The 25,680-nt window shown below is 37.5% G+C and overlaps 1 protein-coding gene across 3 annotated transcripts in view; it reads left to right on the top strand.

The window, feature by feature from the left end:
- Window positions 1–25,680, top strand: part of LOC130552170 (cytosolic carboxypeptidase 4) — a 135,696-nt gene that overhangs the window by 65,286 nt on the left and 44,730 nt on the right. The gene's annotated exons all lie outside the window — the stretch shown is intronic.

Raw genomic sequence — 25,680 nt, 5'->3', positions numbered from 1 at the left:
TTGTCGTCAAAGCGCTATTGGAGGAGTCAGAAAGCAACATTAATGTGTTTATAGCATGTACATTATGTATTTTTCAGTAAGACTGTTTATTTCGTTGTTTGCTATTTCTGTGAATGTTTTGAAAACTGAAAGGTTTAGTACAGTATTCATTACGCACGGAGACACGGCTCACTTAGACCGCTCAGGAGCCCACCTTTAAGATTGGACGGCTTCTAAATATGAACGCTTCGGTCAGATTCATTTATATGGTAATGCAGTATTGCATAGATATAAATACAGCAGTGTTGCAGGCCCTTTGAAATGGAAATGACGGGGTGTGAAAAGGTCACATTTGCTTCCATCAAATACATCGTAGACTGTAGAAATTTTGAAGGGAAATATCGGCAATGTAGGTCAGGGAGCCTGATGTTTTTTGTTGAACGCCTTTAAACCGTAAACACTGTAAAAATGTGTTTATAAAAATCAGACGGCAGCATTCGTTGTGGTTGTTGTGATGCACTTTTTAATAGTATTATACATTTTAAAATACTAATGCAGTGAAATCATAATATAATCCGATTATATGGCTGATAAAGGGATAGTTCATCTAAAAATAAAATTCGGCCAACATTTATTCATTCCAATGTCATTCAAAACCTGTATGACTCTTACTTCTATGGAAGACAAAAGAAGATATTTTGGGAAATGTGTTGTTTTGTGTCAATACGATGGAAGTCAATGGGGGCTAATATTGTTTGGTTATCAATGTTTTTCAAAATATCTCATGTTCTGCAGAAATAAGAAACTCATACAGGGTTGGAATGACATGAGAGTGAATAAATGATTTAAAAATGTTCATTTTTGAGTGAGCTATCCCTTTAAGTTTGCATTCACACATTACTGAGTAAATCAATTGGTTTGTAAATTTATACAATGCAATACAGATTTTTAAAGATTTTCGCCCATTGAACACAATGCCTATTATTTACTTTAAATGTTGTTTAAAGCGTTGTTTGTCATCTAACCCTGTTGAAAAAAACAGCATATGATGGTTTGGTATGTTTTGATGCTGGTCTTGTGCTGGTCCTTGGCTGGTTTAAGCTGGTCAAACCAGCATCAAAACATACCTAACCCAGCATATGTTGGTTTTCTCAACAGGGAAAGTTTTTAAAATAGTATAAACCAAGATGGTTAGCCTGTTTTGACTGCTTATTTTTAAGGATTTTGTACTAGACAAATAGGGAAGATCTGGTTGACTAACTAGACACCAGTTTGGCAAGGTTAAGAGACCAGCAAGTTGTTTCTTTTACGCAGGGCACAACACAGCTATTGTTTTTTTGTGTACTTTTTTCCATCTCTCCAACAAAGCACCCTGGGAGACACATAAACGTACTCATTTTTGTAGTTGGTTGGAGCGAAGATAAAACAGCGAAGTTTGGCTCCCTCGGCGCCGTTAATGTAGCACGTAGCATTAGCGTGCGGCGAGATCTCAGTGGCGATTGTTCCTCCTGTCTGAAATTGGAAAAAGACAATCCTGTTCGGCGTTCGTCGACTACAGGGATGAGGAGATTTAAACGGATGCGACTTGAGACAAACGCCATCTTTGCGTTCGCTGTTATCTCAAAGAGAGAGCGAGCAACACGTGGGGGGTGTGATTACGTACTCTTGCGTCAGCCCGGCATGGGACAAAACAAGCGTTGTTGTGAACAAACCCATGTGCTCTGATGTTTTCATCTCTCTGTGGCTTTCAGTACTGTCAGATTAAATAGTGGGTTTGACATCGTAGGCTCTCGTTTGAATCACATCAGCTATACGTCTCCTGTTGCGTGCATTACAATCAACAGATATTTGTAGTACACATTTAGTTTTGATGTCACGTTTTCTTCATTAGATGGAAGAGAAACATCTATTTTCATTTCTAACATCCAACAGAGACAGGAAAGTATGTGAGCATAAAATGGAAACGTAATCGATCTTATTTTTAAATGTATTCAGCACCGCTGTACGTGATTCGCTGATTCACAGAACATATTTGATAACTATTCTCCGGGCCAACGTCAGCTTGGCACATTTCGGCCATTTAGGGCGAATGACTCGCATGAATCATCAGGCTGACGGTTGGCATTGACCAGGCTGAGCTCATCACAGTCGAGCGGACATATGCCAGCGTATTCTCTTACTGCGACGAATCAGCAAATGAGGTCTCTCATAAGGCGCCAGCGCTTGTGTGGGCTAACATGGTGTTGGATGCAAACAAGATCGGCCTATTTGCTTGACTAAGGACCGGGCAAAATGAACCAATAAACAAACAGTAAATCGTTCTTTGTTAGTTCTAATGCAAGACGCCAACCGAAGATGAAGTTTAATCGTGTCTGAAATTGAATTAGCCCTTGTTTGACCGCTGTGACTTGTGGGAACTTGAAGGGTGTGATGTCTAATTTTAATGTATAAGCTTTGAGAGGTGATTGAAGTTTAAAGCTGATTTCATAGGCATGTTAGATCACCGAATGAGTGAAGTGTGGGGTTTGAGGTAATAATCACATCTGTTGGTTCATTGCTCATTCCATTAATGCCGTACTGTGCTGACCCATTACTTTTTTATAAGGCATTAGATACACAAATGTTGCTTTGATGTAGGAACTTTTAGATATGGTACATAAACGGTTGTCCAACATAAAATTAACCTACCACAAAATGAGTCTAGTTTTAAACTGTATCAACAAAGATCTTTAACAATCTGTTAAATTTATATTGTATTGTGGGAAAAAAACATATTTAATATAGATAATATGTCAAACTAATTTTAATTATGAATTAAAAGCATTTACATTTTTATTTTGTTTTGTTTTGTTTCAAAAATTTCATTCAGTTTAACAAAATTATCTTATTCATTTGTATTTTTTGTTGTTGTTGAAAAAATGAATCCTTATTTAATATAGATAATATATAAAAATATTTTTCATTATAAATTAAAAGCATTTATTTTATTTTATTTTCTTGTTTATTTTGCTTGCTTGTATTGTCGAAATCTTTTCACCCACAATGTCTTGACATGTTTAAGTGTGTTTTCCAAAAAATTCCTTTAAGAAGGTGAATGACTGCCCAGCAATATTTGCTTGGGAAATGACCTTGGTGGGTAAGCTGTGGCAATTTTATAACTCGTCTGATTGTTCACACAATCTGTGGCTGTAATTATAAACATTACTTGATTTATACTGATGATTCACGTTTTTTAATTTCTTATTTAAAGCTGCTTTCCTTTTTGTTGTTAAAAATGAACAATGTCACGGTATCACCAGATTTTCACAACATTGATATCGTGGGCAAAAGAATATACATTAACAATATTACTGTGATATTAAAAAAAGCAAATAATGCTTTAGGTGAAATTAATCTTGAATTTTGGTTAATAAATCGCACAAAAAAAGAGTGTAGGGAAGCGGAGAGAGAGTTTGTAACCATTGTGGGTCTTATAGTAAATTGTTTAGCACGTTTAAAATTTTGGTATATTATCACATAATATAAACATGATATTTATAATCATGGTTTATAATATCACGGTTACCGTCGATACCGGTATATTGTCACTAGGGCTGTCAAATGATTTTTTCGCGACTAATCGTATGCAAAATAAAAGTTTTTGTTGACATAATATGTATGTATGTATGTATGTATGTGTATATATATATATACACTCACCTAAAGGATTATTAGGAACACCATACTAATACGGTGTTATGTCTTGACCAGGACCACACCCCTAAATGCATTGAAGCAACTGCCATGTGATTGGTTGATTAGATAATTGCATTAATGAGAAATTGAACAGGTGTTCCTAATAATCCTTTAGGTGAGTGTATATATATATATATATTCCACACATACATGTATATATTTAAGAAATATTTACATGTGTACAGTATATACATTTTTATATTTAGACATATTATGTATATTATATACTGTATATAAAAAAATATATAATTTTTTCTACAATTATGCATGCATGTGTGTGTATTTATATCTACATAATTATTATACACGCACATATTATGTAAACAAAAACGTTTATTTTGCATGTGACTAGTCGCGAATAATCGTTTGACAGCCCTAATTGTGACAGCCCTAATTGTGACACCCCTACTTGGCACAAATATTTTACAATATTGTACAATTAACAGTAAGAAAAATACCCTTCAGAATTTTTTTTCACTTTAAACTAGGAAGTGAAGTTCAATTCGTAAAAGATTTCAGTGCCGTGAGTCTTGCCATATCGCACGAGTTCACCTTGCATGCTTTATTTCTAAACGCTATTCTTGGAAAGCTGTGTCCTTTTCTCTCAATTAGTTAATCAGAATTCAGAAGAAATTTGGCCTTGACATTTATAACTAGTAAGCTAAGGTAACCACTCAACAAAACGCGACTAAAACCAAATTTTTCCTTCAGTTTGATAGGATGATATCACCCAAGACCTAACACGTTTTTATTTTTAAAAGTTTTCGATTTTTTTCACCCAGGCCCAAATTTACTTGGTGACCATGACGAGGCAAGTCAAAGTTTCAGCTGTGCCCAGCAGCACTCCGAACGCTAATGCACTTCAGCAACTTTTTGCCTGTTACTGACACTTCAGGACTCTATCGTGACAGCTTTCAGGTAATGAAATAACCCAGCTGGGATATTCTTTACCCCTGTCAGGGACATGGAGTACAATACTGTCACATCAATGGACATGTTTCAGCCCCATAAAGTGAAAGAAGCGGTGGAATATTTGGCCCCGGCAAGGTACGCTTTCTCTGGCTGTTCTTGGGGCGTGAAGTACCCTTGCCCTCCTCAGACAGGAAATTTGAGATAGCCTGACCCTGTTCGGCTGGTGGTGGAGCTGACGCAAGTTCAGCTTTATTCTCAAGGTACTTGCTGCCTGGCTTGTGTTTTCAAAAATGCCACCTGCTGCGGAAAGGGAAAGTTGGCCGTAGTGTTGTGCGTTTCTTACTTTTAAATGACCTTGAATTCGATTTCTTTTATTTGTTACTTCCTTTTACCCAAAATATACGTTCATTATACCGAGATGTTTACATTGTACAATATAAAATTCTCTGTCTTTACGTCTCAGTTGAGTTTTACACCACGTCTAGCCTTCACCTCGTACATTACACTAAAAACAGTTCTTGCTTTCTAAAGAGGCTTTGTTTTTCGTCTTCCTCTGGAAACTGGAAATGTTTGGCCTATTTTCGCCTGCAGCCATTCGTTCGTTGTTTGCTTTTCCTTTCATTTGTTTGTTTCTCGTTCTCCTCCTCAGACAGGTTGAAAACCAGTTGAAGTGTCGAAAACATTCTTTCTTCCCTTTCTGAATCCTGAGACAGCATGCATGATGTTCATTCCCAACGGGATTTCAGTCGTTACTCGGTAGATCATACCGCACAAAACGAAACCAGAGCACAGATTGATTCGTACGCGTCATACATGTTGTGAACATGCAGGATGCGGGCGGCTTCCTGTCCGTGATCTGAAACCTGGGAGGAAGTGGGCTGAGCTGTATTAAAGTGTTTTGATGCATGGGGGCGGTCCAGCTGGCGACAGTGACATATTGTGGAGGCCCCCGTGTGCTGGAGGCAGACAGGTAGAAGACAAATGGGTATCGGTGTGTGCTGTTCATCATTCCGTTGGGCTAGCTGTGACCACAGCCGGCTTACCTCAGCCAAACCCCCACCATCTTCACCTCCTCCTCACTGGCCCTCTCTCTCTCTCGGTCTCTGAGGCCATGTGCTTTAGCACAGATGATGGCTTTTGAGTTTAATACTCATGACTGGGCAGCTTTGCAGTCTGGATGCAGATCTACAGTATATGGGACCTCTAGCTCAGGGCTGGAAACCTTAAAGGGACAGTTGACCAAAAATAAAAAGTCTGTCATGTATTCACACTCATGTTGTTTAAAATCAGTATGACTCTCTTTCTTCTGTGGAACATAAAAGAAGATATTTTGAGAAATGTCTCAGTGGTTTTGGTTCCATACAGTGGAGGTCACTGGAGGTTGTGTAGAAAAAAAGTCAGACAGGTTTGGAATAACATGAAGGTGAGAAAATGATGACATTTTTTATTTTTGGGTAAATGGTCACTTTAAAGTGATACAATAGTTCACCCAAAAAGAAAAATTCTGTCATCATTTACTCACCCTTTTGTCATTTCAAACCGGTATGACTTTCTTTCTTCCGCCGAACAGAAAAGAAGATATTTTGAAAAATATTGTTAACTGGACCTTCACTTCCATTGGTTTTGGTCCGTACAATAGAAGCGAATGAGGCTCCAGTGCTGTTTCGATTACCAAATTTCTTCAAAATATCTTCTTTTGTGTTCTGCGGAAGAAATAAAGTCATAAAGGTTTGAAGTAAATGATGGCAGAATTTTTCCTTTTGGGTGAACTATCACTTTTAAGTGACAATTCACCCCAAAATAAAAATGTTCATCATTTTCTCACCTTCATGTTATTCCAAATCTGTCTGACTTTTTTTCTACAGAACCTCCATTGACCTCCATTGTATGGACACAAAACCACTGAGACATTTCTCAAAATATCTTCTTTTATGTTCCACAGAAGAAAGAGAGTCATACTGATTTTAAACAACATGAGTGTGAATACATGATGACAGACTTTTTATTTTTGAGACATTTCTCAAAATATTTGTATGTATTTTTGGGTGAAATATCACTTTAAGGAACTCAGGATGGCTAATATCACATAATTTGTATAAAAGCTAGTTCTTGAAAAAAGTGTTTGAAAAGATCAAAATGCTTGTATTTCAGTTCAAAATAGTGTTCAGTTCAAAATAAAAAATAGTGTTCGCATTACATTAAAATACTATTTTCTATCATTAATTTCCATTTTTTATTTTTTATATTACAGCCATTTGTTTTGGCATAGCAGTGCAAGGGACTGATAAACCCTTGATTTCGCAGTGTTTATGCGTTCTGACCAACAACCTTTTATGGTGTTGTTTCTTAGAAAACCATAATCTACAACTCAGTGTTTTGGGATATTTTGCGTTTCAGCCCACATTGTTTTTTTTAAGAGGCTAAGAAGCCATGATGTGAGCCAACAATCAATAACCTTTTGATATTGACCAGTGTGATGTGTGACCGCTCATCAGACAGACCCGCAGGCCCGCTGAATGGAAGCATTTTTCACACGCGGAGGCCTCATTGCATGACAATTTCTCAAAGTGAGCTCTCACGTTCTCATAAGCTCCTGTATGTCACCCTTAAAGACAAACACAGGATAAGGGGGTTTTAAATGAGAAAGAGGGAGTGCAATGGCGGAGGGGTGAAGCTAGTGGCGCCCCCGCATCCGGAATGAATGATTGTGGCTCGGGGACATCTATCTAAGCGCTCTTATACAGAGCTGTAGCTGTCGGTGGCCAAAGCCAGGGGTGAGATGATGCAGTAGTCCGATTGTCATCGAGTAAAAGAGCACAACCACTGACATCAGCTGATTGATTCAGACCGAGGTGTCACTATCTATACCGCACACAGAAAATGAAACGTAACCAACACCTTGAAGTGCGACGTCTCCCGGGGGCGATGCTTGATCCATATTGAGCATCTGACCTTCTGGTTTATATAATCTATCCGTTTGTGTTCCACAGGTCACGCTTGCATTTGAAAACAACATCCCCCTGTTATCAACACGGTGATGTATGTTGATTATTTTTTCGAAGGGACTATAAATTCGAGGTATTGATTATCTATGCTACGAAAAAAACGTCAATGGGGTTGTAATGGCTTTCGTGGAAGCAGATGTGTTACTTATTGATGCGGGAAGCTAGGTCAAAAATGTCAGTTAATCTAACGGGCATTCGCATCTCTCTCCACGCGCCCTAAATTCTAAAGCCGTTTTTTGGGTACCATTATACATTCAGAATTTAATTTAATGTTTCTTGTTGACCAGCTTCGTCCGATATGCGTGAAGGTTGCGTCCCGAGCCCCGTTGTAAATTAACCAGTCGCCTTGGAGTACGCAATCAAGATGCATTTGTTCCACATTGGATTGGAAGTTTCGAGGGATGTAACAACACGAGGAAAAGATTTGTTTTTGCACTTACGTAGAGTGTTCAGTTATGCGGTTTCGCACTTGCTTTAAGACAGAATTCTCAATGCACACAGCGAGGCATCCAGCAAATCAAAGCTGACAGAAAGAGATGGTGAGAGAATACTATTCTGAGCTTATCTTTTTGAGAGAGCACAGCATGGTCCATTTATTACTGGGGGGAAGAAAGAATGGAAAGATGATGAAATTGACCGAAGACTCGTAACTGTTCACGCTCACCGTGATCCTTTATGATTGGATGGGATGCAAGATACCTTTTCGCTTTTTTTGGTTAGCGTTACTTTCATAAGCTTCAGCCCACTCTTAAAGAAAAAACAGTGCCTGTGTGGACTTGTAGTTCCACAAGTGCTTAGTCCTCGAAGCTATCAGGCTGTCGGAGGCTGAGGGACCTGCTGTTGGCGCCGAGATTAGGATTGGGCTGGCAGTTCCATCTATTCCATTTACACCAGGGTGCAGGAGAAAACATACACACCGCGAGGCACGCGTAACGCATTGCATCCCGGGGGCAGTTAATCAGTCACAACGGCTGGGAACAAGAAACGGGGTCTAATCTCAAGGTCCTTGTCACCAGTACGCCATCCTCCATTAAACACTCATGTTTTTCGTGAATCTCCCCATTGCTCCACCTTCAAAACATTGATGGTGCATTGTAGAAAACATACACATCAAAGAACCATCTCCTTCTTGCTTCATTTCTCAACTGTAATTGTTCGAACGTGCCTTTCATTTTCTAGGATTCTGCTTATCGTTCATGAGGTGACTCGTGAGGGGTCAAGGAACCTTCATGCTTCATGGGTAGAGACGATTTTGCACGTCGATGAATCTACAAGAAGTGGCACCTCATTGAAGTATTGGTTAATAGTTTGTATTAGTCGTCTTCGATTCGGCCTTGCCCTGTCGCAAGTCACATGACGGTTGGGAGTTATTATCCCCTTTAAGACACACGAGCGATGCGTGCTTGAGTTGCAGGAAATTGCGCAGAATGAACAACTGGAAGAATTTTTTCATAAGCAACTGACCTTTGTTTTCTATTTGCTGAAGACGCTTTGCGGCACGACTCGTGTCCTTTATGAAGCAAGTCTATAAAGTGTCCAGACAGATGGAAAACAGCGCGGTTGCATATGACTAAATTTCACAAAGCAGTGTACGTCTACCTGGATTAATAAAGACTTTAGCAGCTCAATTTAAATGAATCACGTAGCATCTGGTGTCCTTCTGGACACTAGTCGGCGTGCTGACGTATGGAAAGCAAATGTTATTTCTCAGCAAATGTCTCAGATAATACTAAATAAATAAGTAAATCCTGTGAATACAGCCCTGCATGCTTCATGTATTCGGACTGTAAATGCTGAGTCTAAAATGAGTCAGCCTTTCTGGTTAAAAAAAGTAAAGTTTGTTGCTTGTTTCTCACCTATCATGACTGTAGGACACTTGGGGTGTAGTGCACACGGACCACTTTTTGGTACTTTAAAGGTCCACTGTGTAATTTTTTGCGTGATCTATTGACAGAAATGCAGTATAGTAAACATAACCATGTGTTTAGAGGTGTATAAAGACCTTACATAATGAAACGATATGTTGTTATTACCTTAGAATGAGCTATTTCTATCTACATACACCCACAACAAGATACGATTGTGTTGCGTTTCATCTTCAACTTCAAATCAAAATAATTGTTTAGTATGATGCATTCGCAGCATAAACGTAGTGTTATTTCATCCAGTCAAAGGAAAAGATAAGGCACATTTTTCTTCACGGTGATTTGACGTGCCCGCAATAACACAACCGTGCATTTTCACTACCGTGGTGTACCGTATTACCGAACACCGGCACATGCCTACCTTCGGCAAAGAAGCGAAAACGTGACGACATCTTAGTTCTGTGTCTGCCATCATAGTATTCAAAAGGCAGGGGTGGAGTGAGCTATTGGTTTTAATGCGTAACCTCACCACTAGATGCCGCTTCATTTCATACACTGGACCTTCAATGCCCCTTTTTGTTATTTTTGACTTAAAGTGCTCCAGTCCCCATTCACTTTCATTCTAAGGAAAGGTGTGCCCAGAATATTTTTCAGCATTCTGCTGAAGAAAGAAAGAGAGGAATAACATAGTGGTGAGTAAATGAGACTTTATTTTTGGATGAACTGTTCTTTTATCCACAAACAGACTTAATAGGCACTTTCTGTGAAGATTTGACATTTTTGAGAAGTCTTGCCATTTTACGTAATTATGCATTTACTCAAGCATGCTGTGATTTTTATCAGGACTAAATTTGAGAGCTTGTTTGAATAGGTCTTTATAGACTTTACTCCCCAAAACCTGTCAATTGCACCGCAGAGTTCACGGATAGTTTTTTTTGCTCTTATTTTGAAAGGATAAATGCAATGCTTATTATTATCAGAAAGTGAATCTTTGTGTTGGAAATAAAGTGGACTACAAGTGTTATTTAACTATGCTAATGGAATATTTGAACGAAAAATGAAAAAAAATCAGCTATTTACCCTCATGTTGTTACAAAAGGGTATGAATTTCGTTTCATGATGCATTTCCATGGCCCTGTCCCACTTTCATTTGAATATTCTTCAAGTGACATGCAGGTTCAAAATGACATGAGGGTGAGTAATTTATGCCTATTTTCTTTTTTCGGGGGCGTACTGTTGCTTTAAGCTATTTGGTAGAGTCATTACATGTGAAATTGGTTAAGATGCTTGCTTGATGTTCTGTGCAAGCGGATGTAATTGAGAACAAAACGCTCTAAATTGTTAGCTAAGTCTTAAATTCAGTCATAATTGCTTTAGGAATGACTTCATGGCAAAATCATCGAAGCGTTGTGTTTCGGTGTGTACCAAATGTTCATTTTTACCTCAGATAACACTGCAGACTGCTGCCATATGTTTTTTTTTTGAGTCCAGCCCATTTCCTGCTGTCAGGAAAAAAGCTCTATTCTCTTGCCAACTCTTGCCCGGGGACAAATTAATATATATGTGAATAAAACTGCAGTCGTCACCCGAAAATTCTCTGTCCTCACTTGGCAAAACTACCTGAACGGTACAATAGCATTGTCACGTATGTTTTAGATTTTTACACGGCTAGACATAAGCCAGTATTACTGTGTGCTGCCCAGGCGAGATAACGCTGACTGCTATGAGTAAGCAGAGTGTTGTGTTGCTTGCAACTTATTTTATCCCACTCGACTCTTCCAGAACTTTCTGGGAATAAACTCTGATCCAGTGATTGCCAGCCACAAGCCGAGCGTAGGAGTGCGAACGCAAGATAAAACTGTCATTTTGCTAAATGATAGACGTGGCTTAGGTTGCATTTCATTTAACAGCGAAATAGTTTAATCCTGGGGTTGTGTTGTGTTGGAGTGTCGTGCGAGTTGTTTAGATGCTACTTAGCAAATTAGCAGATGAGTGTGAGGAGGACCCTGATGAAAAAAGCAATAGAAACCATCACAGATGGTCAAATACCATTATGAACCATTAGTTTTTCCCATTGCAAAATTCCATTTTGTGTCGTATTACAAAATGATTTATTGGTGTTCTGTTTGTTTCCATCTCCCAGATAAAATCCCACCAATAGAATTCATCACATACCAGTAGACACCATTATGGTTTCAGTTAAAACCAATATAATACCCATTATAACCATTAAAACCATTACATTTTTATTTGACAAGGTTCTATGTTTTTTTTAGCAGGTAGTAACAACATGTAAGCTCAAGTCGATTACATCTTAACATGTTTAAACAACGACGATTATAATAGTTTCGAGTTTTAAAGGTCCAGTGTATGAAGTTTAGCGTCATCTAGCGGTGAGGTTGCGAATTGCAACCAACGGCTCACTCCACCCCTCCCTTTCAAAGCACTACGGCGGCTGACACAGAACAAAGATGTCGTCGCGTTTTCGCTTCTTTGCCAAAGGAGATATCATATTTATGAAGCGTGTTCTGTAGAGCAGTTTGTCCGTTTAGGGCTACTGTAGAAACAACATAACGAATTCCATGCAAGGGGACCCCATGGTGTATGTAGATAGAAACAGCACATTCAAAGGTAATAAAAAATAACCTTTTATTATGTAAAGTCTTTACACACGTCTGAAGAAATAGTTATGTATACAGTATTATATTGCATTTCTGTCAATAGATCATCCAAAAAATGACACATTAGACCTGGCTATATGTAATGTAACGAAATCAATCATGTTTTTTAACGTCAGGCCTGCTGTTTGACTGCAGAGGCAAATATGTTTTATGGACTTTGGTCACACAAAAGTTGATTATAATACAACGTTAAAACAAAGCCGATTACATCGTATGCACCAGACGTGTTGCCCCGACGCAACATGCGCTTGCTCCTAATTGTAGTTTTGTTGATTATAAGGGGGAAGATTAGGTTTTGTTGCGTCACAAAATGTGTTTGGGAAAAGAATAGAATACATTAAAATTGTGTGTTTTATGTGAACGTGTTGTTAAATTCTCTACAAGGTCCATTATTCTTGATTTTTTTTGATAAATAATGCATTGTTGTGTTACAATAAAAAGAATGGTCCAGAAGCACTTCTGGTTTCATTTAGTTCATTTCTAAATCTTGCATTTATAATAAAATCTGAAATATTTTGATTTGGTTAGAAATGCTCTGTTGGTTGTTGTTTTTTCAAACGTTTGTGTAATGTTAAAAAACTGAAACAGGAAGTTTATCCGGCCCAGCGTTGGATCAGCGTTGCATCCAAAGGGGTCTATAGCAGTGGTTCTCAACCAGGAAGGGGCGCAGAGGTTCTGCAGGTGGGGGCGACGGTTCCCCGAAACCCCAACCTTTAGAACTCGATTGCGAATGCACGGAGGAACGTGATTGCAAATTGACGGAGGGCAATGATCCCTCTGAAGCTGTTGTAGGTGTGTACTCATTGTAGGTCCTGCGCAGTGCAATTTTAGGCTGCGCACAAAAGCTTAATATCTACAAAGCAAGCAAACGTCCACTCAGGAAGCAGCAGCAATTACCTCTACATCATCTTAAGAATCAGATCATATAAGTATGTTTGTCCTTCAGACTGTAATTTCAGAATAAGCGCAAGTCTCTTTCTCTCCAGATGAGTTTAAAGTGTTTAAGCTGTTGACAGTTATTAAAGATGAAAAGCGCTGTTTTCGATAGGGAAACGACACCGCGTCTGTATTATAAACTGCGAATAAACTCTCGCTCGTGTTAAAATCAATGAAACGCACACCATTCTCGTGATCTGGCAGATTAATCCTTTTGGAATAATGCCCAAAACACTACAATTTTGTAATGGTTTTAATGCAAAAAGCTAATGGTTCACAATGGTATTTTAATGGAAACCATTCATTTCTGTGATGGTTTCTTTAGTTTATCAGCAGGGTTGTTACATTTATAGGGGCGCCAGTTCTTTAAATGGGTTTACAGGGGGGCACGACCATGAAAAGGTTGAGAACCACTGGTTTATAGTATAAAATAAAAGGCGTGGATTTTTTTATTCTTAATTACATTTACATTGATTTATTTTGCAGATGCTTTTATCCAAAGCGACTTACAAAACTGAGGAGTACATCAAAGGTGTCTAGATATTAGATAACTTGATGTTAAGTTTAGATATTCATTTCAATGTCTGATCTTGATATTAGCCAATTATACTCTTCCGATGGGTCTCAAGAATAAGCAGGAACCCCAGTTAACCCAGCCGAACACTACTAAATGAGAAGAGGCAGCTTCACGTCAGTTACACGTAATAGTCCTAATGGAACTGTAAGGCTTTATTGCCGAGGCAAATTGAAGCTCAATGCACTAACCCAAATGTAGCTTTAGACAGATTGCTGCTACTTATTCTATCAGACAAGGCTTTTGTGTTTCTACCAAAGACTTGTCTTGGAATAGCAGCTTGAGATAAAAATGAGGACTTTTATTCTCACAAACTCTTGTAACCTTGATGCCTTTGTACTTCAAGGCCTATAAATGTACCGTTACATGAATGTGAAAAAGTCTACTTACGAAAGCTCGGATTCACACGTCGTGGCGTTCATAAAGCAGCATAAGTGTAAGGATGTGTAAAATTAAGTTGCCTCAAGGGACAATATTACGTGCATTAGCATAAAATGTCTTCATTTCTCAGGTTAACTGCTGTCAAGGCAGAGCAAGAGTTTAAAGAAAATCTTGCCGAGGAAGTTCAACAGTAGCAATGTCATTAGCTTTCTTACATAGAATACGTTTCTAGTCTATACTGTGTGTACGTATGGTGTAGGCCTATGTGTGAATTTACAGTTTATAGTGTTTAGATAAAATTATAATTGTTGTTTCTAATATTTGTCCTAAATTTCAAATATAAATATTGTTTCTATTGGCATTTATTTGCAGAAAAATAAAACTGGAGAAACAGGTAAAAAACACAGAAAAGATGCACACCTCTAATACTGCAAAGAAAGCAAGTTCAGAATCACTTTTAAGCAATACAACAGCAATATTTCTACATGTATTTAGAAAGTTCAAAACATGATAACCTCGCACAGTTTTCATGGGTCTTGTCATGCTGCCAGTCTTTCACATTGCTGTAGGAGGACTTTATGTCACTGCTGAGGTTTGATTTAGTTGAAATTCAACAGACACAGGACTGAAATGACCACAATACATCTAGAAATGCTGATGAAATGAAAATTTGGAATGGTCTCTTTGTTTTTTCCTCGGCTGTATTTTCAGTATGCTTAACAAACTTATTAGACCACCACCCAATGTAAGGTTTGTGCCACAGCTGCCCTTAACAATATTGGTGATAGCCAAAATCATTTTTTATATTTCTATAATGGTTAATGCACAATGTGTAAACTCTATGTATGTTTTGTCATCTTGGCACAGTTCATTGGCTTTCTAAAGACAAAAAAATGAAATAAAGTACAAAATACGCTAGTAAGAAATAGTAATGAAATGCATTTGAAGAATGAAGCTCGTGTTACACTTGAATTGTCATTTTAATAAAAAACAAAACCTGCGTATTTTACATAAAATAAAACTGAACTCATTCAGTGTTGACACCGTTGCCCTAAACAGCGATTTTGGTTCCTGATACTGTATGATGAAGTAAAATTTTGCTTTTTTAAACATTTGAGCATGTGTGGGTGGTCATGTTTACTAGTTTTACATTATATTTTGTGAGAAGAGGAATTCATTTTGCAGCGTGCAGGAGATAAGCTGCTCATTATACAAGTCTGAACTTCTTCAGAAGTGCTTTGTACAGCCAGAAAACTAAACAGCTGCAGTTATTGCATTATGAATGAATAACTACGTACTGTACTGTAAGTAAACATAGTGGTAATGTAACAAAAACAGATGCAAAGCAATTAAAACACTTTTTAAATGCATTTAGATCATAAACCCAGCAGGAGGAAGGAATGCATTGAGAGACAATAAGACATAATAATAATACATCCCCAGTTCTGCTGACTGTTGAATACTTGTCAATTGGAAAATTTCAGATCGTTATAGACCATAAAATACAGTATCAGGGCAGACAACATATTAAGTTGACATGAACAGAAGTGATGATGTGTGGAGGATTGAACAGCAGGTGCACAGTAGGAGTGCAGTACAAGTTTCCCACAGATATGGAAAATATGTAAGTATCAAAAATTTTTAAAACTGCAGGCCTAGATATGTTTTATTGTTAATATAAATTTTTCTAACTCGGCTACACTGTAAAAATATATATTTATCTAATTTATTGGCAACAGTTTGTTCAATCATAAATCAACATTACACATTAACAAGTCTTTATCTTTACAGAAAAAAAACGATAAAATAAAAGCCTCATGCAAAGCATTCTGGGAACCATAAATCCTCATCAACCTTTTTCAGTTTTTTCGTCTAATTTTGGTTCCCAGAATGCTTTGCATGAGGCTGTTATTTTATCGATTTTTTTTCTGTAAAGATAAAGACTTCTAAGTACTAAATACTAAGACGTGACGCGACATGACAACCTACTTGTTCTCAATGGGTTTGTCCAGTGTCGCATCCAGTGTGGACAAAATGTAAAATTATAATGGGTTCTAATGCATTTCTAATGTCTTTTGTCATGTCACGTGGCGCCGGTCGCGTTCGGTGTAGACACGGTGTTAATGTTTAATGTTCATTTATCTTTGAACAAACTGTTGCCAGTAAATTACATAAATGTAAATCTACAGTAAGTTACTGGCAAACTGCTGCCAGCAATACTGTAATTTCTACAGAATTTCTTTACAGTATACACACTGTAATTGTGTAATAATTGCTTATGAGTGCAATTTCTGTAAAGTGATATATAAAATGACACGGACCGGAAATTCGTTCAGTAATGGTTGTGATTGGAGACATTATATTGCACTATGAGGGGGAAGCTTCTCGTATTTACAAAGCAATAAAAATGTGGAGTGTTGTTATAACACAGACGTGATTTTTCATTTCAAATTAATTACGATGTCTATTCAAGCTAAAGCCCGTTGTCATAGAACCATGTTTTCAAAATACCATAATTCCACTTCATTCTTTTAACTCGCAGCATTTTGTGCTTGGCGTGGTGGTATTTTCCTTCTATCCATTAGGAAGGTAATTGAATATTTGATCATCCTCATCACCCCGTACACAATATATGAAATAATAATACTGAGCACGTATAATGAAGATTTCAGTTCTCATTACCGGGAGACTGTAAAACAGCGCTCGTTTTTCCCTCAGTTCATCATGGATATTTGAGTTCACAAGCAATCGAGTCGCCGGGGCTTCAATGAATTTTTGTATTCGCTTCATTTTCAACTGCCACGCCGAACAAAAGGCAGATATGAAACGAGAGTCTATGACTCCTTCCCCTTGGGAAAATTCTTGTGCCCTGCAGGCATGAATAAGCAACACATGAATATTCAACACGAGGCTGCTTCCAATCACCCTCATGCGATCCGCGCAGGTGCTAATGCTGCGCTACCTTGTCACGCACAACAAAAGAGCTTTTTTATCACGCCTGCTTTCATTCCCAGTTTTTGAAGCGAGGGAAAGAATTATCGTGAATAGGATAAGACAGAAAGGGTGAGAAAGAGAGAGAGACCACCAGCGCCATAGTCATGCCTGATGCATGCGGTTAAAAAGCATTGGGTTATGTCTGTATACAACCTGAAGATAACAATCGAGAAAAGATGGCCTGCCAACTGCATACAGAATCTGCCAGCAATGCAGATCGCTGTTGCAGTGTATTTTCACTACAGACAAAGAGAGCATTACATCTCACATTTTTAAAAGAGGTGACGTGTCCCTTTTATGTTGATTGATATTACAGTGAAGGTTTGGTAGTGTGGATTCTTAACAAACGTGTAGGCAGGAAACATGAACCGTGTCCAGTCCTGATTGACGTTAAAGAGAAGGGGGTGTCTGAAGTGTCAAAGTGGTGTGTTTGTGTCATCGTCTGTGTTGGGCCTTCATAGATGCTGATTACATCGCGCTTCACAACTGTGATGTACAGCTGACGACTATAAATGGTTCCAGAAGAGTGTGTAGGAAAATTGAAGGTCAGGTTTGACAGCTGAATGATACGCAAGTACAGTAGTATTCATGCATACCTGTGGTAGAATGTGGATTAAATTGATTGGGGATGGCTATTATAGGCTGTATAAATTATCACAATGATGTGTTGTTAGAACTTTATCAAAGGTTGTTTCTTCGATCAAGCGCTAGGTGTTTTGTGCACGATGGCCGTATTAATCTAAAATGAATTCCAGTCGAATTAGGCCCCGGTCACACTTGCCTTTTTGCTCCATTGACTTCCATTCATACGCATGCGAATGGAACAGACTGGTAACGCAAGCCCGTCCGAAGATATTTCGCTGCGTAGCAAAGTTCAAGTTTGGTGAACTCTGACCTGCGAATTCACGTCACGTGAATGTGTGAGACCAATACAAGATCAAAACGTCACAATGTGACCTCTCGGTACAAAAATGTAAATGATGGAGGAATCGCATTTTTGCAGCACCGTCCGAACGAATTTAGCATGCTCAAAGTCTAGTCTGACCGCGGAATTAGACGGTCAAGATTTTTTCTACGCTCAAGTCCCAGTGTTTACGAATAACTGTATTCACTAAACATTCTCTGCCACACCCTAAGGGAGAGGCTTTTTGAAAGTTGTTTTTTTTCCCGCGCATTCAAACATGGAAAGTATATTTGAGCATTTTGAAAATAATTTGGGCCAGTTTTTTTTTTTTAAGTAAATAATACGATCAGTCATTTTTTGTCTTTTGTTAATTTAGTCAATTTTGTGGTTCCTCTTTTTTGGCCAATGAGTTACACTTCAAATACAAGTGTAAGGAAAGAGAGTAAAAACAAATAACCTGTTTGATATGGAGGGGGCGCTATTTTTTTTTTTACTAAATTAAATAACTTGTTTAATAGGGGGGGGCAATTAGATGTTGCATGGTTTAAATATGAATATGAAGAGTTCATTTCTAAAATAAATAACTCTGTAATATATTTCAAAAATATTGTTTTTTTATTTTGCATTCTAATTAATATCAATCAAAATTAATTTGGGTTGGGTTGTTTTGATTAAGAAATAACAACTAAAAAACAGCTACTTACACAATAAACCACAAAAACATACTAAAAATCATGTTTTTAACATTTTTTTTATTTCTGTTTAAGAATAAATATAATAGCATAAACTTCATAATAGCAATCAATATGTCGCTGCTGTTGTTCTTAAACCATATTTCACAATTTTTTGCCATAAATCATTATTATTGGTCACCCTTTGTCACTGGGGTTTGCAAATATCTAACCAATCAAAAGTATTAAAAAGTGTTTTTTTTACTTTTACAACACAGTATTTAAGCATTTAAAAAGTATTGTGTGGTTTTTTTCATTTCCTGAAAAACTGGGAATTTGGACATCCAACGTTTCGAAAGCACAGCAACGATACACTAGTTCTTTGATTTAGCCCCTATAAAATGAAACCCAGCCCTGAGCTTTAACCATCACCGTGTTAGGAAATCAAAAATTATGCAATAGCCTCCTGAACAGCTAGGAATCAAAAAGTCAAAGTTGTGTTTTTGCATATAACAATACTTAAAACAAAAGAACCACCAGTGGCAGCAGCTCAATCGCTGGCGTCGTACATCTGCTCCCCCTCGTCCTGCGGGAAGCGTCAGTCATGCTTCCGGCTCTGCACCGGAACGGTAGTTCCGCTGGAGTTCTGAATGGGAATGAGGGACTAAAGAATCAGATGTTGTATCAAAAATTATATTAAGCTCGGAAGCAAAGCGACGGTCGCCCTAACAAGACAAAAAAGCATCTCATTTACGATTCTCCGGGTTAGCGGAAAGCGAAGATAAAAAGCTGTGAATTTGTTTGGAGGAATCTGATTTGTGTGGGCGAGGTAGTTCGTGACTCACAGATAGTTCAAGGTGAAAAGAACAGATCGCTTTTATTCGTTTTGTATAGAATAAAACATAAAATGGTTGTGTAAACGAATTGGGCAACAGGAAATAAGGCGAGTCTATAGAGCATTCTTCAATTTAAAAAGAGCGGGGCCCTCGGAGTACGTTTGGAAAAACACGGGAGGGAGGTCTTTTTAAAGAAAATTTGTTTGCAGATTTCCCAGCCTCTGTTCATTAAAGCACACAAATCCGCTGTGACCTCGAGCTGCATTATACATTTTTTTAAGTACGTTTCATAATCTGTCGAGATAAGAACTCAAGGTTTAGCTAATGCTGTATGTTTTCCCCTGTATGTTTTCGCTCATCCCTGTTGTGTTGCTTATAAAAGATGATGCCCCATTTTCTTTGCCAGTGATTTTCTCTGGCAGAATCAGAGTCAGTCAGCTACACTCCGCCCTTCTCACCGGGGTGACAAATTGTTCCCTATTCTTAAAAATGACGCAGAGCATCACAGCGGAGATCATTAATTAGATCAAAAATAGATTTGCTGTCTCGTCATTAAGCAGACTGTTAGCACGGGGAACGTGATGTCCCACTTCCAGAGGGACAGACAGCCCTGCCAGCAAAACAAGCCCATACAGATACAAATACTCACATGACAAGTTTCTTGTGATAGAAGAGTTCTCTGTTTAATTGTCTGTGCCATTGTTTTCATTTTTTGTTTCAAAAACCTCTTTCTGTCATCTTGACTTTACAGTTCAGGGTAGTCTGTACATATACTGAATTAAAAGAAGCCTACTTGTTGACCATTAAATCGGCACGTTATGCCATGTTTTCATTGTCATGTGACCTGTATGTGACCCTGTCTGTAAAATCCAGGCTACAGTCTCATAATTTAATTATGAGATAATGAGCATCAAAAGTTTGATTCAACCATTCATTCCACTATGATTTCAATCTGTAATATTGGCTAATGTCAGAGATATCATGGTTATATTTTCAGAATGTTCTTTACATTATGTAGGATGATTTTGTGTAGAAGACAGTAAATCACAAAAAATGACTAGGTTTTCTCAGACTGTTCACCTAGAATAACTAATAACAACCATGAAAATATGTTGGGTGTTGTTAAACAAGTACAGTTTAGCCAAGAAATAATATGTTTATTGGAACCTACACTGTAAAAAAAATACAACTTAAACTTTAGTTCAAAAGCTGACTTGAAAAAGCCATTTTTAAGTTTAAATTGGATGTACACGTCACTTGAACTTAAGTTTTATTAAACTGACTAAAAAAATCTAGTTTTACCAATTTCAACTTCATTTTATGCGTCATTGATATAATTAAAGTTCAAGTGACTTATAAAGCCAATTTAATTTAACCTAAAAACTTTAGTTCAAAGTTGCCTTAAATTTTAAGTTGGAATTTTTAAAATTTTTACAATGTGTGCCACCGGCTCATGGTTTAATAGTATTTTTAATTTATTCACTTTTTAAAAACTGGTCGCTCCTCAGCTCCCATGGCCTCATGGGATAGAAAGCATGCATAAATTATAGGAAGCATACAGTACTTGCATACCTGTTTTTTTTTTGCATACTGAGGTTTCGGACATACTAATTGAGTGGCCAAAAGTGATGTCCTAGTTTTGACAATTGACATCTTCATTCTTCGTTCAAGTATTTTATCAAATTTGCGTTAAAAATCTTGTATGCATGTTGTGTGGGTCTGGCGAATAAACAAGCTCAACTTTGAGAAAAATGTATAGGGGCTGTGTCCACCAAGGCGTGTCTGCCGGCGTATGGCGTGTTTTTTCAATTGTTTCCAATGGAAACGCCGCGTTTTTTGAAAACGCAAGCAACTGGCGTTTTTTTTTTCGCGCTCAGTGTTCCACCGGGCGCCCAGAGTTAAAAAATGCTCAACTTGTGGCAGAACTCTGCACCTGCAGCGGGCATTTTTAGCCAAGCTCCTGGCTTTTTCAGCCACGTAAAAGCGCCTCGGTGGTCAAAGGGGCTAAGAATTCTTGTCAAAAAATGACACACAAGACCGCTTAGGCGAATAACTATAAATTATTTTCACAAGAGGATCAACAAATATTAATAACTGAAAAAACTGCAGTCAATGTATGCTTTATTTCCTGTAAGCTTTTTGTTTTTCAGTGCATTTTTTAAATCTTATAATAAAACTTATATTCCCTAATACACTATGAAGAGACTTTTTGGCAAATATTGTGTCTACATAACACCTTAAAAGTACTATACGCCTCATATTTTGATTATTTAATCTATCCTGAGGGGTTTTAACGCAGGTCACAGGGTTGGGACTGCATGCGCTCATGCAATGCAGTAAGCCAATCGATGATGTCACCGTGTTAATGATGCCATTTAGCTGTGGGGTCTAGAACGATTTGTCACATGACATTTATGTCCTAGGTGATTGTATCAAAACAAAACTGTGCCCAGAACTGACTGCCCATGAGCAAAGTTGGACAACAGTCATTGAATTAAACCTGTGATAAGGTCATGCTGCATAGTACTGTTCGCAATGATTCTCATTACATATTAAACACCCCTTACATACCCTACCACTTGAAATAATAGTGCTGTATGCAGTGTACACTGCCCAGTATGCACAATATAAGTACAGTGAATATAAGTATATGGTGTAAATTGGCTTGTATAGTCTGCATGGGCAGTTTGACAAGTCTTTATGATTATAAACATGTATTGTCAGAAAGCCCAGAGTTGTTTACGGGGCTGTGCCGCCGCTATCAGCCAGCTATAAATCACTGTAAGGAACATTAGTTCTTGTAAATAAAAGGCAAATGTCGCATTCCTAGACACGCTAAATGCCAGACTCTTCCCCGAGGTGGTGATAACCATCTTTTAATGATTGATCAGTCCTCCTGTAGTTTCAGAGTTGAACAGGAACAGTGTTAGGAGCATGATAATCCTCACCGCTTTCGGTTTACAATGCATTATTACAGTCACGTCCCGCTTTATTCATAAATGCTCTTCACACTTGCACGCCAGTCTTACTTCACAGATAAGGCGACGTGGCTATAAAGGGTCGGCATGATTACTGTAGTGTGCACTTTTATGCTTTACAGAGTTATGGGCTTTTCCGCATTTTTGGCATTAAAAAACACATGACAGGATCTTAAAATGACCGTGATGTCTTTGTGAATTCCTTTACAATGAGGTTGAAAGACGTCTGCATGAAGTACTGTGTAGAAAGCTGTTTTTGGTTTGCTTGCTGTTGTTTTTTAGGATTTTATTTTCACAATATGTTCTTTAAATTATGTAGCATGATTTTATGTAGAAAACAGTTAATCATAAATAAATGACTTTAGCAGGATTTCAGAGACTGGGTCACAGTTTTGCATACTTTTAGAAATCAGAGATCTCATGAAAAATATTGTAGTATACTTAGTATTTACTAGAGTAAACTGTGGTAAAAATCCTAGGTACTAAAGTGTTTTTGAACCTTACTATAGTACATATTGGGCTGGTCAGGTCTGTGGGACGTGCTTTTAATGTTAACAAATGAAAGTGTTTTTCAACCTCAAATGTTTATATTTATTTAAGATCAATGTTTTCTTTGCACCCATATCATAGATTTTTCTTTTTTAGTACATTTTATCGCAAAAAAAACAAATATCACTTTTTTCATACGTGTAAATGTGATATAATAAATGAAAAATACTGAATATGCTGTCACTTGTAATTGGGATAAAGTAAATATCTTTATATCTGTAAAGTATTTTCACACACATATTTATGGCTGTATTGATTTAAAACCTGAGGAGCAAAAATATGAACTCTGTACTATACAATTTTAAAATATACTGCAGTACTTACTACAGTTATTACTACAGAATACTTTGGTATACATTAACAGTATGTACTGTAGTAATTGCTATATTATACTACATTTTACTACAATTTACTATAGTAAATACTGGAGTGTGCTATGGTATTTTTAATTTCAAGGCAATAAATCAGCTAAGCAATTCTTGAAATGTGTCTCACAATTGTGGCCAAAACCGTAAATTTTTTTCTAATGAGATGCTGGGATTTCTCTTTTTCTATCTTTTTTCGCTCAGACTAACATCACTGATTGTGCCCATCTCCAACTGATGGAGATTTGAGTAGAAAACGAGGATATAACATCATAAGCCGAAGCCACTAGAAGCTATTGAGTCTGATCCGACTGACTGTAACCATGGGAGTAAATTGAAATGTCCTGCTGTGTGTGTTGAAAGGGTTAGTGTCATTGGTTTTCCTCTAATTTGGTGTATTTGAGTGAATCTTTGACTTCTATGCACTGCAGGGGCGTAGCTACATGGTGGCCATGAATGATGGATGGCCACCTATCTGGCCACCTCTGTTGTGCAGTTTTAAGATGTATGTCGGAGTTTACGGAGTGCTGCGCAGAACATTACTCTCGCGTTAATATGATGTCGCAGACGCACTGACGCAAACAGTCTGAGCGCTATAGCTGAACAGCTGCTAACCGCTTCATGACAGGTACTGTCTGCGTACCATGGAAGTTCATCGTGAGCAGAAGGATCATGTCAGTAAAATCAGTCTTGTTTAACTGGATTTCATTCATTAATTACATTTTCGCGAAAGTTTAAGTTGGGGTACTGCAATGTTTATTTTCTATAAAAAATGCTAACTTACTGCAAATGATAGCTAGCAAATTATTTTAAAATAATGTTAGCACATGAAAGCATTGCAAATAAATTGTTTACTTTATGTTCTTTGTGTATGTTTTTGACCAGCAAACTATGTGTAATGAAGAATTGGTGTAAATTACAGTAGAAGTTAAAGAATTTCTGTCTGTAAGGATTTTTTGGCCACCCTAATAAAATCACTGGGTCTTCCTGGCCACCTCTAAAAAAAAGTCCTGGCTACGCCCCTGATACACTGACTCATATTTCTCGCTCACTGTATCTCCTTTGAGAAGCACGTGACCGCTTTATCTAAGGCAGTCATCCAGCGATTATTTGAGCATTCTGACACTCTGAACAGGTGGTGCGGGTCATTTTTCGAGAAGACACATTGAAGTATATTAAAATTAGAAACGGAGCTAATCGAAGCTGAAACACAGCTGCCCACCAAGAATAATAATAAAAATTTAAGTGACTCCCGGATTGCGTATTGATCTCTGCGATTTCTGACGCATCAAGTGGCAGAGCGGATCGGTTTTGTGCCCTTTCCTAATGGTGGCTGAATCAATCATAAGAAAATTATACGAGATCCATATTCATCACACCATATCATGCTTAGCAGTTACACCGAAGAGCCATAAAATAGATTGGGATAGGAGGAATGAGATTGGAAGAGGCAGAGGCTGAGAGATGAGGCTATGATAAGCCTCTCATTTTCTTATTTATCCGTGTTGTCGCTGAACCGGGTGTGATCTGTAACTCATCTCTGGATTAAGTGATCTGGCTGGTGCACAGAGCATTACACCAGCAGCAGAAGTTCAGCCTCCCGTATATTTCCCATTGGCTTTCATTTAGTACATTTTTAAATTTAGAGTGAAATGTAGAGCCAACTGAAATGCAAAAAACCCCAAAATGTTTTAGAAACGTCTTACATAGATATATAACTTGGCCTCTGTTTTACCATCTCAGTTTAAAACAAAATCACAGGTTACTTTTTAGTTTATTTGAACTAATTAAAATGCCAAAAATGTTTATAAATAACAGCCTCAAAACGTTATTTATTGTGTTTGAGAGGGACGCAAAGGTCTTATGGCACATGTTTAAACTAATTAAATTATTTTGTGCACCTGTACACAATTATTACACTGTTAACGATTTCCTTGTATTTTTACAGTAAGTTACTGGCAGCACGGTTGCCAGCAAGTTACTGTATTTTTATTTACAGTGCTGTACTGTAATACATTTTACAGTACAAAAAATATTACTGTATAGCTACAAAACAGTACTTTACTGTATTTTTACAATATTTTGTAATTTGTCTATTTTTACTGTATTTGTATTATACTGTAATTTACTGTAATACCTATATTGACACATTATTACTATTTAATACTTTTTGGCAATAATTACTTTATTAGTTATTCATATTACAAAACTGCTATACTTGACATTATGAATCAAAAGGCAATCCAAGCAATGTTTGCATCAAACATATTTTTTATTGAATCATTTCATTGAAACAAAAAGCATTAAAATATTTT

This window comes from Triplophysa rosa, linkage group LG3 (genome assembly GCF_024868665.1).
Source record: "Triplophysa rosa linkage group LG3, Trosa_1v2, whole genome shotgun sequence".
Taxonomy (NCBI): Eukaryota; Metazoa; Chordata; class Actinopteri; order Cypriniformes; family Nemacheilidae; genus Triplophysa; species Triplophysa rosa.
This window is presented reverse-complemented; position numbering and strand designations above follow the sequence as displayed.